Source organism: Protopterus annectens, chromosome 8.part0 (assembly GCF_019279795.1).
Source record: "Protopterus annectens isolate FY-2018-M chromosome 8.part0, PAN1.0, whole genome shotgun sequence".
NCBI classification, from domain to species: domain Eukaryota; kingdom Metazoa; phylum Chordata; order Ceratodontiformes; family Protopteridae; genus Protopterus; species Protopterus annectens.
In genome coordinates this window covers 1,293,415,362-1,293,433,351 of record NC_056741.1, presented here as the reverse complement: position 1 = coordinate 1,293,433,351, position 17,990 = coordinate 1,293,415,362, and the positions used below count along the sequence as shown (strand labels likewise).

General features: G+C 40.5%; 1 protein-coding gene across 1 annotated transcript in view; it reads right to left on the bottom strand.

The window, feature by feature from the left end:
* The window catches only part of LOC122808465 (uncharacterized protein K02A2.6-like), a 37,282-nt gene that overhangs the window by 4,908 nt on the left and 14,384 nt on the right, over positions 1-17,990 (bottom strand). The gene's annotated exons all lie outside the window — the stretch shown is intronic.

The window sequence follows — 17,990 nt, the reverse complement described above, 5'->3', positions numbered from 1 at the left end:
ATGAGAAGTATGCTCTTGCAGTAATTAACAGTGCGAACGTTAATAGTATGCAACATAAGATTGAATGCAAATGGAGATATAAATGGAAGGGTGTGGCAACTTCTAACTCTAACTATAAACCAAATGCGGCCGCAGCAGCAACAAAAAACAACCTTATTGTTAACTGTCGTAATTGTGGAGGCAACTATGAACCTAAACGAGAAAAGTGCTTAGCTTTTGGTCAGCAATGTCACAAATGTAAAAAGTGGAATCATTTCAAAAGGCTTTGCAAGTATAAAGTGGCACATACTTTTATTAAAAGAGACCATCCAAAAAAGCAAGTAGATCAGACAGAATGCCAAGAGCAAACTTTTTATGTTGATGGGGTCTCTGTGATTGGTGAAACTGTTAACACAGTAGATTATCAGTTGGCAGCAAAGGGTGAAATGTTTTGTACTATTCAGATTAATGGGAAGCCTGTAGATCTTACAGTAGACAGAATAGTTTACACAGAATATTTTTTATGAATATGCTATTTTCAAAGACAAGCTTGGTAAACTTCCAGTCACATATTCCATGTAGTTAAACCATGAAGTTTGTCAGACCAGCCAGGAAGGTTCCAGTAGCAATGCAGAGGAAAGTGACAACAGCACTAGGCAAAATGGTGAATTTAGGTGTGATTACATCAGTAAAAGTTCAACTGAATGGGTGTCTGCCATGGTTGTAGCTCATAAGAAAAGCACAGATGATATTCGAATATGTATTGATCCAAGAGATTTAAACAAAGTGCTTCAATATCCTCATCCTCCAACGTGCATAGTAGAAGAAGTAGTTGTTCTCATGCCAAATGCCACTATTTTTTCAGTCTTAGATGCAAAGAGTTCATTTTGGCAAATTTTGCTGGATCACAGATCTGCATTGTTAACCACTTTCAGTACACCATTTGGTAGATATAGATTCTTGAGAAAGCCATTTGGGATAAATTCTGCCAGTGAAGTATTTCAATGTGTGACGGAACAAATCTTTTCAGGTTATCCATGTGCTATCATAGTAGACAACATTATTGTAGGGGGCATTGGTGAAGACGAACATAATAGAAACCTCAAGAAAGTTCTAGATTGTGCACATGAAGTCAGTCTTAAACTGAATCCTCAAAAACACAAACTCAAGCTGAGAGAAGTTACGTGGGTCATTTGTTTACAAGTTCTGGCTTACAACCAGATCCAGCTAAGCAAGCAGCAATTCTTGAGATGCCAGTTCCAGACAGTGTCACATCTTTGCAACGTTTTCTACGTATGGTCAACTATTTTGGAAAGTTCCTCCCAGACCTTTGTGAGCTTTCAGCACCTTTACGTGATATGACATGCAAAAATGTAAACTGGTCCTGGTTAGCACAACACCAAAGAGCATTTGACATTCTGAAACAGAAAACTGCCAGTCCACCCATATTGAGATATTATGATGTTCACAACCCAGTCACTCTTTCATGTGATGCTTCTAAGTTTAGTCTTGGTGCAACATGTCTTCAAGAAGGTATACCAGTAGCCTATCCATCCAGAACTTTAACCCAAACTGAGATGCAGTATGCGCAAATTGAAAAAGAGCTTTTGGCAGTTGTGTTTGCAAGTACAAAGTCCTATGATTATATTTATGGAAAATCTGTTCCAATACAGACTAATCACCAACCTCTAGTGACAATTCTAAAAAAGCCGATACATTTAGCCCCAGCACCCTTGCAATGCATGATGTTAAAATTGCAAAAGTTCAATTTTGATATTGTTTATACAAAAGGCAAATATCTTTACCTTGAAAATGTTTTGTCAAGAGTGCCTTGACAAACAACAGAACAGCATGGTAATGAGAAAGCAGACACTGAAGTCATGGAAGTCAAAATTTTTTCCTCGTCATGTCTTGATGAACTCAGAAATCACACAGCTTTAGACCCTGTTCTTTAGAAGCCGAAACATTTTATCAGTCAAGGATGGCCAGTTGGACAAACCAGTTTACCACTTGACATGCAGAAGTATTTTCTTTACCGAGACAAGCTCATGATGGAAAATGGCATCATCATGAAAGGTCTTAAAGTAGTTATTCCTACAGCATTACAACAGGAATATATCCAGATTTTACATTATGGTCACCCAGGTACTGATTCAACCAAAAGAAAGGCAAGAGGCATAATTTTGGCCTTCTATGTCAAATGATATAGAGAAGGAAACTCTAGCATGTTCTATTTGCAATGGTACTAGATCGCGCCAACAAAAACAACCAATTCAGCTAAATCAGATTCCTGAATTACCATGGTCAACAGTTGCTACTGATATTTTCAAATGGAATGGTCAGCATTACTTAGTGTTAGTAGACTCTTACTGGAATTGGTTTGAAATTGATGTTCTTCCTAACTTAATGTCCAGCACTGTAATCACAAAATTGAAGAGATGTTTTTCTGCCCATGGTAGTCTGCACAAAGTTGTATCTGACAATGGTACGCAGCTTACAAATCAGCAGTTAAAGAAATGTGCTGTGTCTTGGGACTTTGTCCATGTAGTAGTAGTCCTGAGTATCCAGTCTAATGAGTTAGCTGAGTGCGCAGTTCAAAGTGTGAAATGTTTGTTAGAGAAATCCAAGAGAGATGGTACTGATGTTTTGCTTAACCTACTCAATCTCTGAAACATTCCCTGAGATAACTTGCTTGGTTCACCTGCTGAGAGATTAATGTCTAGACACACACGTACAAGCTTGCCGATCAGTAAACAATGATTCCAAATACTATGAACAGCAGAGTGGTCAAGACTCAACTTTTCTAAAAACACCAATCACAAAAGTTGTACTACAATAAATCTAGAAAACCTCTTAGACCATTAAGACAAGGAGAGATTGTAAGAATGCAAACATCTAAAGGATATGACCATGTGGGAATTATCAATACCTGTGAAAAACAGATCTTATATTGTGCAATCGGAAGGAATTGATTTTAGAAAAAACTGAAGACATATACTTCCATTTTCTGAACCAGTGATGCAGCAAATTGCCTGTGCCAAAGACTCTGCTTTTCAGAGTGATCCTTCACTTGTTCAGATTTCAGAGGACAGTGTACTTGCCTTGAATATTTCTGATGCAATTCCTGAAGTTCCTATTGAGAAGAATTCCCCAGAGACTGTCCCTGTTGCTAAGCCCAGTCAAAGTTTTTATGTGACCAGATCGGGTAGAATTTCTAGACCTGTTCTGAGATACACAGTGACTTGGACTTGAGTTCTGATTTGTTATTAATACTGAAATGTTATCTAGCATGTAGATAGTCTTGTTCTCCTATTACATATCGAACAAATCAAAGAGGTAGGATGTAGATCATTAAGTGCATTGTTCCCAGTCAGCCACTGTAGCTAGATAGCATGTGCATATAAGAACTGAGCATGTGTAAGAACAGTGCCATTTTGTATAGTCAGCCAGAGTGAATGTAGTCATGAAAGGAGATGCACATGTGAGTGTGTCTGAAGTAATGTGTAAAACAGTGAGCTTAAATGCAAGTTCTAATTACAGTTCCTGTCATGTTTATGTATAAAAAATATCTTGAACCCATACACTGCTTCATCGTATCTTTTGAATGCATGAGACAAGTGACACTAAAGTTGTTGAATTAATATTATTCCAGTTTGTTTCTGGTAAATTTAAGTCCCCAGCCACTATTATTCTACGTTCCTGTGTTCATGCAAGAAATGTATGAATTAATCTAGGTCATCAGCACTTGATTTTGGTAGACTATACACTCCAACAATTATGTGTTTCAAGGTTGTCTTTACTATCACAGCTACACAGTCGATAACATTAGTGTTATCATAGAACATGTAGTAATCACAGTCTGATAACCATCTTTAATCCCTGTCATAAAACCCTCACCTGATTTTTTGTTAGAATGTCTGTTACAGTAAAAACATTTATACCCTGACAGAGCTGGTTTCTAGTCATTGTTCTTTAACCATGTTTCACAAACAGTAACAACATCAATCTTGTGGGAACGTAGCAAATTTTCCAAAAAAAAAAATAAAACACTTTATTATCAATGCTCCTAGCATTAACAACCATCAGAGATGCATCAAATTTTGCTATCTGTGAACTGTTAAATTTTTGACCTGGCAAAAATCCTGTCTTGTGTTTGTCAAATATTGCATAATATCTGTAGCAAAAATTCTCTTCCCTTATCTTGACAACAGCACGACACCCTGTTGAAACATGTGTGCCCAAACTTAGGCTGAGGTACTCTGCACATTTCCATTTAAAACTGGATACTTTTTTCATGTAGATATTTACCCAAAAAGTCCTTTCATTCATGATGACATAGTTGTACATTCTTTGTGTGATTTTTCCCATAGAAGTTCATTTAAAATCTCTGAATTCTGTGGTAACTGATTTGATTATCCTTTTCTTTCAGAATTCTTTATTTGTTTACAGCTGAATATGGATTCATTAAATGAATATGACATTAATGATTTGATAAAGCAGAAGTATCTTGTACGGTGTACTAAACGCTATATTTATGAATTTTTTGTATATATGATTTGTGAACATCTTAACACCAGTACAAACAATGCTACCTAACAGTGTAGTTAGCTCCCTACCAACAGACAGGCCTTGTGGATTAGATCATCTGTACCAACATGAATAAAAATAGATCCATACTTCCTAATATTAAGGTATTCTAGGACCTTTCTCACATCCTCGATTTTTGCTTCTGGCAAGCATAACACTATTCAGTGTTTATCTTCTCTGCAAATGTAAGCATCAGTTCCTCTAATAATTGAATTTCCAATTACAAGAATATTTTTTCTGTCAAGATCTGAAGAACCTTCAACTTCTAATTCAGTAATATTTTCTCTGTCAGTTGTTAGAAAGGAATGATCTTTGTCACCATTAGTCTTATTAATCCCATTCGTTTCATTGTTTATTACATTTACATACAATTCTCACCCAGCTGGCTTTGTATTTCCATAGTTTGAACAATGTTGATAACGTCAGTCTTTCTCCTCATTTTTCCTTACAGTAATGTTATTCAATCCTTTCACTTGCAGTTTTGATTCCTTCATTTTCCCCTGCCCCTTGCCTCTTTTTCTGCATTCTTTTTTGGAAAAAATGATGGCTTTTTCTGTAGACTGAAGTTTTTCTGGTAGAAAAATCATACCATTCCATGTAATCTGTGTGTTACGTACCAAAGCATTGTCTTGTAGTATGTTTTCTCTTTGCTTTATAGACATTAATCAATGTCTTTTTCTTCCTAGTTATTTGTTGTAACCTCTCCCCTTTCTGTTCTTTTTTTATTTTTTTCTGTATGCTCTGAATCCTCAGATTGTTGAATACTTGAATCCAGAATTCCAAAGCTGTCAGTGGCATTATCTTATTCAATAGGGGTTTAGTGATCTTTATAGATGACAGACACTTCCTTCCTTCCTAAATGTATTCTATTTGCTCTTTGCCTGACATTATTTGTCTCATCAGTCCAGTCATTAATATACGTAACAACAGTTCTCCAAGCTGTGCCAGTTGCACAAATGCAATTGTCATCAGTAAGTCTAGATTTACTACTAATAACTGTAAGCCAACATGGGCAACTGGTGCTCCACAGCAGAGTTCAATTCCTCGTTGGTCAGATCCGACCACAAGCTAATCACCCTAGGCATCCACATTCCTCCCCTACCCACATTAGGGAAACCACAGTAAAAAAATGTCTCCAAAGCCAACTTCACGCTTCTTAAAACAGAAGTGGTAAACTTCACGACACCCATGCTGATGGACAATAGAGGTATGACTGCTGAATCCTACACAAATGCACTTTATAAGCACTTACATGAGTGCATGGATCGTGCAATCCCTAACAGAACAAAGATGCTAGCCTGCAAAAAAAGGAAGTCAATCTGGTGGCCCCACTGCTATAAACAAACTCTACAACAGAAGAAAGAAACTGTTGCAAAAAACAGTAAAATCCCATGATTGGAGAAACTCCCTGGTCAGTCTCAGTAAGAAGCTGAGATCCCTCATAAAATCCTCCAAAGCTAGTTATGAAAACAAAATTGCCACTGACTCTAAAGACAACCACAAAGCATTCTATAGCTATGTCAAGAATCTCAATGGCAACACTCAGATCTGCTCTGAGTTACAGCACAATGGCATTAAGTCTACAGAACCAACTGATTTTGCCAACATCCTGGCAGATAGGTTCAGTGCTAACTTTACCCCCCTGTCATCCCCTAAAGGGCCCATCTCTATACCAGAAGAATGCAAAGTTCCTGTAATCACGGCTGCACAGGTAAAAAACACACTATCCAAAGCCAAGAACACAGCATCCATGGGACCTGATGACATCCCAGGCTGTGTTCTACATGAACTACAGAACGAACTGGCACCCCACCTAAGTACCATGTTCAATCATAGCCTCACCTCAGGCTATGTGCCCACTGAATGGCACACAGCGACAGTTATCCCACTCCGCAAAGGGGGAGCCACCACAGACCCCGGAAACTACTGCCCCATTAGCCTAATGAGCCTGGTCTGCAAGGCTATGGAGCGTATCATCATGGAACTTATAAACAATGACACTGGTAATCTCCAAACTCAGGACCCCACCCATTTCGGGTTTGTAAAAGGCAGATCATGTCTCCTAAACCTGACAGACTTCTTTGAAGCAGTCACCAAAGCTGTAGATGAGGGTAAGGTGGTTCACACAGCCTATCTAGATCTCGCCAAGGCTTTCGACACCATCCCCCACTCTGGAATTATAGATAAACTCACTAAACTAGGTATAAATCCCTATGTCACAAGATGGGTTGCCAACTGGCTCACTGACAGAACCCACACTGTGAAAGTAGCAGACTCCAAATCCAATTTCAGACCAGTGACAAGTGGAGTACCACAGGGTTCAGTCCTGGATCCTCTCCTGTTTGGTATCTACTTCTCTGAAGTACAGGCCAATGCAGAAGGTCTTTGGCTAACGAAGTTCGCAGATGACTGCAAACTAGGAGCCATAATCAAAACTCCAAAAGATGTGGACATCCTACAAAAGGGCCTCGCTGAGACAGATGCCTGGTGTCAAAGCCATGGCCTCAAGCTCAATGCCAAAATGTGCATTGTCATCCCCTTTGGTAAAAACTCAGTACCCATGAACTACCACATAGGTGGTAGTCTACTTAACACCGAAAGTGTGATAAGAGACCTTGGGACACAGGTGGACAGTAGTCTCTCCTTTGATAATCACATCGCCACAGTAGTCAGGAAATCCTTCTATGTGACACACCTCATCACAAAAGGTTTCTCATCCAGGAAAAAAGAGGTCATTGTTCCCCTCTACTCATCACTCATTAGACCCATTATAGAGTACAATGCCTTTTTCGGTATGTACCTCACAAGACATCTACAACAACTGGAAAGGCCACAGAAATACCTCACAAAGAGGATTACTGGCCTCAAAGAGATGCCTTATGCAGACCGTCTCAAAAAACTGCAGCTTTGCTCCATTGCATATCGCTTACTCAGAGGCAGTCTCTGCCTATCACACAAAGCTATGTCAAACCCAGAGCTTTTAGACATGCTCCACTTAAAGAAATCCCAATCCCTACGAGCTACATGCTCTAGGGGCCTAAACCTCGTCACCACAATAAACAGAACATGCTGGAGGGATAGATTCCTGTCCCAGAGACTTCCCATACTCTGGAACAAACTAGCTATCTGGGTCAAGCAAACTTCCTCATTAGCACTCTTCAAGAAAAATCTTGATGATTGGATGGAAGATAGGAAATTCACCCCGGGGATCACTTCTTTGGCTCTGCTTGACAGTGGCACAGGAAAATAATTTTCTTGAGTGGTGAAAGCCAGGGTACCTTTGGCTAGGCTTATATAGGCATTGGGCCAATAGCTTAGTACCTACGTATGAACCTAAGCCAATCATCCAACTTTGACATGAGGAGCACAGATCACCAATGTTATCAGGTGTAACCTTTAAATATACATAGGATTTAGCAGAATGTAAAAGATACTTGTGCTTCAGCATATCGTTAATGGCATACTCATTTAAGGAATCCATATTCAGCTGCAAACGAATAAAGAAGCAGAATGAAGATGTTGCTCACTATCACTCGCAATTGCACCTCTTTTTAACAGTAAAGATCAATAAATTACAAACCAGAACAGGACTGTTTCTATATTGTATCTGAAATCATATGAAGTTTGGGTTATATGGCTTTTAACATTTTGTTTCTTATGTGAAACTTCAGCTCAAGCATTTTTTCTTATACATTTAATTTATAGTATGTACTGTTGCATTTATGCAGTCTGCTCTGGGTGCATATGGCTTTGCATAATCTGGTCTACATAATTGTGTATTTTCTCTTATTGATACTGATTTATCTACCTTGTGCGCCTCTCATTAAATTTGTAGAGTACTTAGGCTTAAGCACATTATAACGAAGTCACTGTTGCATTGTGGACTCTAGTCTTTCAAAAGCAATCTCATTGGTTGAATGATACTTGCTTCTAGGGTTTGTAAAATCTAATGGAGACAGGCCTCTAACATCAAATCTGAGGGTCTGAAATGATCTCCAATTTTGTTTTTCGTACCAGACAGGTACGCATTAGGAAAGGGAGCATTCTGCAGCTCCTAATAAATCTCAGCAGATAGCTAACTGATCAACAACTACTTCTACCTTCTCAACACCATTTCAAAGGCCTTATTCCTGAACTGAGGGTTTATTATGTCAAACACAGATTTTAAAGACTAGGGTAAACTTGTGTAGAGTAGTTATCCATGTTCTTGAGGAGCCAGAATTTGGCTTCCAGCACAGGATGTGACTCAGCCATTCAATACTTACGCTAGGATTTTTGTGACTCCTATTGCATCAAAGATTGGTAACAGTTTAAACCTGCTGTGCTGATCTTCTTTTTCTTCCTTGCCTTAAGTAATTGAGCTCTCGAAATTTGGATAAATACAAGGGAGATTATGGGAGGTGAAGCCCTCCCGCCACAGCATGGTCCAGTGGGATTTGCCTCACTGGAAAATACTAAATCATGGGCTTACAAACTAAAATAACATTTGATATTTTACACCCATCCCTTATGGTTCTTATTTAGAAAGTCAGTGATCAAAAAGCTGACTTCTAAAACAAAAAATTATGAAAGTCAAAATCTTGATCAACTTAAAATTTAAAATAAAAATAAAAACACAAATATAATGTTTTTAGGAGGATGCATGTTCACCTTGAACCCTGTTATTTAATTATTCTAATGGTAACGCTGTACACCTATATGATGAGGCATGTTCTTCTGACAAGGTTTTGTAGCCTCCCAATTGTTTTAGCTCCCACAGCGGATCATCAACTTTTACCAGCTCATCTCCAAATTCACTGGGTCTACTAGTCCAACTTTAGCCTACCATGGCTATACCCATTCCAGGTATGGTGAAATGAGGAGATCACTGATGCTGGTGCAGCACCATACGGCTGCCAGACAGTATGCACTAACACACCATCCCACACCAGCCTTGGAAGCTCTGCTATGGCTACCTTCAGGAGGTGCATGCTTTCTTATATAGATGTGTAATCTCCCAACCCAATGGCACACTGTTTATGCACCTCAGAGCCTGCCAGGATCATAACACTGCTTTTCTGAAGTGAGTCAAAGCTGCTTCCCTCCCCAAAGGATGGTCAGTCCAATGTTGGACACTTATTCCCATCCTCCCGCTATGTCTCGTCTAGCTCCTCTGCTGCCAATCATAAGTAAGGTCATCTACAGTGCATTAAGAGCCTAATCCCCCTATGCCATGGGGCTGCTGACTGTCTGTGCATTTCTGGCATTTTTTATGAAATACTGTTGTACTGCAGGAGGACATAACCATGCTCTCTGATATTCCACCTAGAGTACAGTACCATTACACTAAACTGGGCACAATGTTCCCACATGTACACTTCTGCAAGGAAAGACACTTGAAAATAGATGCTGAATAATCACCATGACTTAATGCTAAACTAAATTAAAAGACTAGTGGAAAAATACAAATTAAAAATGTACAAAATGAATAACTAAGGAAAACTTTATACATACGAAAAAATATAATAAACGTCATTTATATGTACACACTTCCATAGCAATAATGGATAAGAGGCAAATTAAGCAATCAGCTCAACCTCAGGGTAACTGGCTTTTATTATAGAAAGTGAAATGCAAGAGTATCTTCACAAGGAAAACTCATAGGTGTTGAAAGGCACTATATGCCACGAGGATTAGAAGAAGTGATGTATTATGTATCAGCTGCTTGTGAAAACTAGTGTTTTGTTGAAAGGATATCTTGGGTCACTTGGCACCGAAGTTACCAACACTTGGATCTAAATCAAACAGATGTCAGTATCAAGTCCTTTTCAGACTACTGCCTCATTTCTTTTTCTGGAATGCTATGAACACTGTCTTTAGAGCTGTTACATCCAAGGAAAGGGCTGCTGCCAGTCTAGTGCTTCGGCTCTGAAGTTTTTGAACATGATACTGAGATATTAACATTAATCTTTCCATGAACATATGTAATGACTGAAATTCATGGAACTTACTCCAGACTCTAACAAAATATATGGATCTCAGGTCTGATTCCATCAATCTCTGGTTGCAAACTGAATAAATCTAAGCAAGTAATTTAAGGAGACAGTACTTCCAGACAATTACTGACAAATACTTGTGCCTAGTAGGTTTACCTAGTCAATAAATGAATAAACATTTATACACATATACACACACACACACACTCTTGCATATATGATAGATAGATAGATAGATAGATAGATAGATAGATAGATAGATAGATAGATAGATAGATAGATAGAAAGATAGATATGGGAGTCCCACTGTAAACTGAAAATGTAGATGGCCAATCTGTATTGTCAACCCATGTTGGTTGACACACACAGATGGTCGACAGCTGTGCCCAATCAACAGTCCCCAGTGTAGGGGGATATGCCCTTTCTCAGGGTGTTGTGCAGTCTCAGAGTTAGTATATTTAATTAGCAGGGTGCGATGCAAGAGATCTTTCTCCACTGCAAAAAGCATTTTGTTTGGATGTTCTGAGGATTAGCCTCAGAGCTTGTCCTGTAGTGTGTTAATGTGATTTGTCAATGAAAATGTGCCAAAGTAAAGCACATGAACTTCTCCATGGACTGATTACTGGTAGCAGATACACACACAAACACAAACACACACACACACACACACACACACACACACACACACACACACACACACTTACATAAGTACGGTTTAAAATGAGGCCATTGGCCTACTAGGTCTAACCTGGTCAACAAAGTACAAACACTAACAATATAAAAATAAAATATATATGTGAGGCTTTTGTTTCTAATGCAGAAACTTTCAGATATATTTTAAATTTTGGTATTAGAGTTAGGAGTCTGTGTGCGTGAGAGTGTTTGCAAGTTAGGGCTAGAGTAAATGCAAGGAACAGGATGGATTTAGTGGTGTGCAACTGTTTACAGGTTAGGGTTAGAGTAAGAACTAGATTAGGGAATACATTTTGTGTTATGGATGTGTGTTGATGTGTGTGGTATGTGTCCAAGCATTTTGCACTTTGGTAGTTTTATGGAATGAGTATTTTTAAGGCAATGTGTATTGTTAGGGGCAGGGCTAGGGTTAAGGACAGCAAACATTACTAGGGTGGTATGACGGGTAGTGATTCAGGTTTGTTCACAGTGTGAGTGAAAACCTTTTATATTCAGTGTGACATCCGTGCACTGGCCCAGCAATCAAGGAGCCTCAAGCCTCACCACTAACACCAGTGAGGGGCGTCCATATAGGGAAAGGATAATAAATACACACACACAGTAAAGTACAATTTCCCTTAAGAGCACACAGAGATCACAGTAAGTCTAGGGCTAGCTGTTCCCTTTCCCTTCAGGTCCCTGGCACAGCTATAGAGTCCAGATCTCAGCCCAGTGGGCAGGCTAACACCTCCAGCACCCTCTCTGTCCAACCAGTGCTTTGTGTCTCTGTCCAAGTAGCTCACACACACACACACACACACACACACACACACACACACACACACACACACACACACACACACACACACACACACTTTGAGATAAGAGTTTATACAACCACACAGACACTCCTGGGGAAGGCTGGCACAAGTTCTCCATCTGACCAACTTTTCTGCCCAGTCTAAAAGGTAGTACCATCTGCCACCACCCACTAATATTTATCAACTACTCAAAGGCCCTTAATAGGGTATCCAGTTATTACTTTTCAATATTATTATCCAAATGGTAAGTGTGACCTAACAGTCAAGACTTATTTGGAGTGACTTGGTACAGCATCACTATATACATGCAATGTACTCTTAGAGCTTAAGTTATCTCTACACAAAACAGCCACAGCTGAAAGGTTTAAAAATATTTAATAATAAATAATAAAAACACAAGGCAATAATTCTTACTACACACTGCTAGTCAAGAGTTCAGAGATCACAGAGAAATACTTAAAATAATACCATAGAAAAGTTCTGATATCACAGAAAAACGCTTAGTCTAATCCTACTAATTCCTAGCTATTTCTAAGAGAAAACGCAGTTTTAAATAACTTACATATAGAGCAAAGTAGTGCTGGTGATGTTGGATGTTCTCAAGACAAAATGCTCTGAGCTCTCTGATTCTCTCTCTTTAAATTGATAACACAAAGCTGCTTCACATGGCATCATTCTTCATACTTCTCTGGTGTTCGCAGGCTAACAGAAACTACATTTACATTCTTTACACCTGGTCAGAAACCAGAGCAGTAAAGGACATTTGTACATGCAAATTCTAGTCATTAACTCTGGTCTTAAAACAATAGGCAGGATGCCTCACTCTAGACATATCGTTTCCAAATTTTAACATCAAAGACAGTCATAGAATGCTTGACTTAGCTTTCTTACAGCAGAGTGCACTGTTGTTACATTTTTACAGTTCAATATCCAATGCGGTATTTTCACATTTAAGAGAACAAGCCTGTGGCTTACATTAATATTTACAAATGACAGAATTATCTGCAGAATTCTATCTGGCTAGACTTGCAGCCTTCACCTATATTCACCCATCTCCCCCCTGGAGAACTCAAGCTAGTTTTTCAAGTGACCCTTGAGAAATGCTGCTTGAGAGGGTTAGATCTATCATTCCCTGTCTTGAGAGCCCATCTGCATTGGCATTGCTAATCCCACTGCAATGCTGCACTGATATATCACATGCTTGCAACCCTAGGCTCCATCTTAACAACTTTGCATTTTGCTGGCTCGCTCTGTTCAACCATGTCAGGTCTGTGAGGGGGAGCAGCTATGGTACGATAACTAGGGGCAAACTTTCTGTAGTACCCTGCTGTCCCTAAGAATGCCCTCATCTGCTTTTTGGTAACAGGTGCAGGCCATGCCTGAATTGCTTCTACTTTGGCAGGTTCTGGCCTGATCTTACCACTCCCCACTCTATGTCCCATGTAGGAGACCTCTGCCATACCCACCTGACAGTTGCTCAGTTTAATGGTCAACCCTGCTCTCTGTAGTCTGCCCAGCACCTGCCTGACATGTTGAAAGTGCTCTTGCTAGGAATGGCTGTAGATGGCAATATCATCTAGGTAAACAAGGGAAAACCCTCCTGCTCCTGCTAGGATATGATCTACCAGCTTCTAGAAAGTTGTTTGGGCATTCTTCATCCCAAATGTCATTTTTGTGAACTCATTCATGCCAAAATGATTCACAAAGGCTGACTTCTCTCTAGCACTGGGAGTCAAAGGCACCTGCTAGTAACCCTTGGTAAGATCAATAGTTGTAAGATACTTAGCCCCACCCAGCTGCTCTAGTGCCTCATCTGTCCTAGGCATGGGGTAAGCATCTGACTCTGTGTGACTATTTACTTTCCTGTAGTCCACACAAAACCTGGTGCTGCAATCCTTCTTTGGCACCAGCACCACTGGGAAGGCCCAGGGACTGTTGGACTCTTGAATTACCCCTAGTTCCAAGATCTGCTATATCTCCTCCCTCAGAGTCTGTTTGACTCTCTCAGGCACCCTATAAGGGGTCTGCCTAATACGCCTTTGGGGTCCTGTATCCACCTGGTGCTACACCAGGTGGGTGCACCCTGGTTTCTTAGTGAACATGTCCCCAAATTCCTGTAACACTGCTTGGATTTCTCAGACCTAGGTAGGAGATAGCTGCTGGGACATTGTACCCCTTCCACTGATGTGTCAGTCCGAGCCTCACTGAGGAAATCAGTCACCAGATCTCCCTCAGACTCCTCCTGTAACCCACTGCAAATGCTCAGCACAAGGGCCTCCCTATCATGGTAAGGTTACATCATGTTAACATGGTACAATTTGTGTCCCTGCCTTCTTCCAAGCAGTTCCACCATGTAGTTAACATCACTTACCTTTCTTACCACCTTGTAGGGTCCCTCCCAAGCTGCTTGCAGGTTATTGTGTCTGACAGGAATAAGAACCATTACCTGCTGCCCCACAGCATACTCTCTAGCTCAAGCATTCCTGTCATACCACATATTTTTCTGTTGTTGGGCTTCTGCCAGGTTCTCCTGGGCCAAGCCCATGAGTTCCTTGAGCCTTGTCTTGAGGTTTAGGACATATGCCACAACAGACTCCTTGTGAGGTTCACACTCACCTTCCCACTTCTCATGAATTAAATCTAGAGGTCCCCTCACCCTATGCCATACAGCAACTCAAAGGGTGAAAAAAATGTGGATTCCTGGGAAACCTCTATGTAAGCAAACAACAGATGGGGCAAATATTTGTCCCACTCCCTCTTAAACTGGTCTGCAAATGCCCATAGCATGGACTTGATGTAGAGTTTAACCTCTCAACAAGACCATTAGTCTGGGAATGGTAGGGGGTGGTCTTCAGGTGCTTCACCCCACAGGACTTCCACAGACAAGCCAGCAGATCTGATATGAAATTGGCACCTCTGTCAGTCAGTATTTCTTTTGGGAAACTTACCCTGCTGAAAATCTCTAATAAAGCATTTGTCACCTTTTCTGCCTCAATGGAGGACAGAGCCACTGCCTCAGGGTATTGTGTAGCATAATCCACTACCACTAGGATATACTTTTTCCCTGTGAAACATGGGGTACTCAGAGGCCCCACAATATCCATATCTACCCTCTGGAATGGCTCCTCAATCACAGGCAAAGGCATCAAAGGAGCTTTCACCTTGTCTCCTGCCTTGCCTGGCACTACTCACAGGTCCTGCAGTACCCTGTTACATCTCTGGAAATTCCAGGCCAATAGAATTTCTGCATAATACGTCTCTAGGTACGTTTTATGCCCATATGACCTGCAAAGGGAATATCATGGGCTATAACTAGAAGAGCCAGATGGTAGGCTCTAGGCACTACTAACTATTGTGATCGCTCACCTTCTACCGCTCCCTCAGGGGTCCACTCTCTATACAGTAAGCCTTTGTCCCAGTATACAGATTCCCCCTTCCCTTGAGAATCAGGTGCCTCTCTAGCTACATGCTCAGGCCTTGCAATGTAGGGTCTGAGAGCTGAGCCTATCTCAACTCTCTCTTTGTAACCCTTCCCAGCTCCCCTTCCACAGGAAGTCTGGCATCCTCTGACAGTGGTGCCTTACTGTCAGCCTGGGTACTACTACTCACCCCTACTTTTGCAGTCACTCTGTCAATCAGTACCCACAAGCAGCTGTGGCTCACCTTCAGTCTCACTGCTACAGATTAGCTCCCTCCCTGAAGTAACCACCTCACCTGTCCTCGTTGCAAGTATGCAGTCTGTCTGGGTCTCCCCCCAGGCTACCAGACTGACATGTTTGTCTCCTAGCTGCGTGTAACTGCATAAGCATGTGGTACTGCCTCATCCACATCCTTCCCTATCAGGACATCTGCAGGATGGTAGTTTGGTACTCCTGTTGTCTCAAGACAACCTACTACTGGCATTACTGGCTCTCTCAACTTTTGTTCCCCTCCTTACCTCTGTGGACATCTGTATGCCACATGGCCCCACTGGTTACATTCAAAACATTTAACCCTAGGTCCTGAACATGTACCTGGACTAGTGGCTTTCCGTGATACTGGCAGAGTCTGTTGGGGCAGTCTGTGCTGCCCACCATGGGTTCCTTTAGACCCATGAGTAGTACTGGGGGGTCCCTTTCCTGTGCAGGGATGCCCTGCTTGCTAGGTATAGGTCTCCCTTCTTCCCCAACTCCTCTGAAGTAGCACATTGTCTATCAGCTAACCCGATCCTCATGTCCTCAGGCAAAATGCTAAGGGCTTGTTCCCTCACCAAAAGGTCTGTTAGCCCTTCAAAAGTGGTGACCTGACATCAACTCACCCACCTATGAAAATAAGTGCTCAGTTCAGCAACATATTCACACACACTTTCATATGCCTAGCGTCTGTACTCACAAAACTTTTTCCTATATGTTCCTATACGTTTCAGGTGTTAGCTTAAAACATTCTAACAAGTGATTTTTAGCAGCAGTATAATCAAAATATTCACAATCAGCAAGTTCAGATCTCAGCCTAGTGGGCAAGCTAAATCCTCCAACACCCTCTCTGTCCAAACAGTGCTTCACATCCCTGCCCAAATAGCTGACACACACACACTTTGAGATACGAGTTTATGCAACCACACAGCCACTCCTGGGGAAGGCTGGCACAGGTTTTCCAGCTGTGCCTCTTTTCTGCCCAGTCTAACAAGTAGTACTGGCTACCACCACCCACTAATAATTATCAGCTACTCAAAGGCCCTTAAAAGGATGTCCAATTACTACTGTGTAATATTATTATTCAAATCGTAAGTATGACCTAACATTCAAGACTTATTTGAAGTGACTTGGTACAGCATCACTATATACATGCAATGTACTTTTAGAGCTTAAATTATCTCTACACAAAACAGCCACAGCTGAAAGGTTTAAAAATATTTAATAATAAATAATAAAAACACAAGGAAATAATTCTTACTACACAGTGCTAGTCAAGAGTTCAGAGATCACAGTGAAATACTTTTAAATTAGTACCATAGAAAAGTTCTGACATCACAGAAAAATACTTAGTCTAATCCTACTAATTCCTAGCTATTTCTAAGAGAAAACACAGTTCTAAATAACTTACATATAGAGCAAAGCAGTGCTGGTGATGTTGGATGTTCTCATGACAAAATGCTCTGAGCTCTCTGATTCTCTCTCTTTAAATTGATAACACAGAGCTGCATCACATGGCATCATTCTTCATACTTCTCTGGTGTTCGCAGGCTAACAGAAACTACATTTACATTCTTTACACCTGGTCAGAAACCAGAGCAATAAAGGACATTTGTACATGCAAATTCTAGTCATTAACTCTGGTCTTAAAACAATAGGCAGGATGCTTCCCTGTAGACATATAGGATCTGAATTTTAACATCAAAGGCAGTCATAGAATGCTTGACTTAGCTTTCTTACAGCAGAATGCACTGTTACATTTTTACAGTTCGATATCCAATGCAGTCTTTTCACATTTAAGAGAACAAGCCTGTGGCTTACATTAATATTTTCAAATGACAGAATTATCTACAGAATTCTATCTGGCTAGACTGGCAGACTTCACCTATCTTCACATTCATTTTAAGGCAAAAGCTTATTCGCACATTTCTGAGAACAATCAGGAAAATGTGATCCAAATACTGGAAAGTTTAACTAAGTCAAAAAATCATATTAATAAATAGTTCTCTGCTAGATGAATAAATACCACTAGCCTAAATTCTAAAATCCCAAGTACTGAAGCATGATGCACAATAATCTTAAGATACATGATTACTAAAACAAAAAAAAGAAGACACACGTACAACATCAGCAGAAATACTGCATGCAACTCCAAAACCATCCTGGTAAACCCAACCTTGCACATCCCATACCAAATATATTCTCCCAGGTTATATGAACAGTATCTGTCTGCCTGGGATGACATGATTGACAGACCTCAATGTTTTGCCAGAGATGGCCTGCAT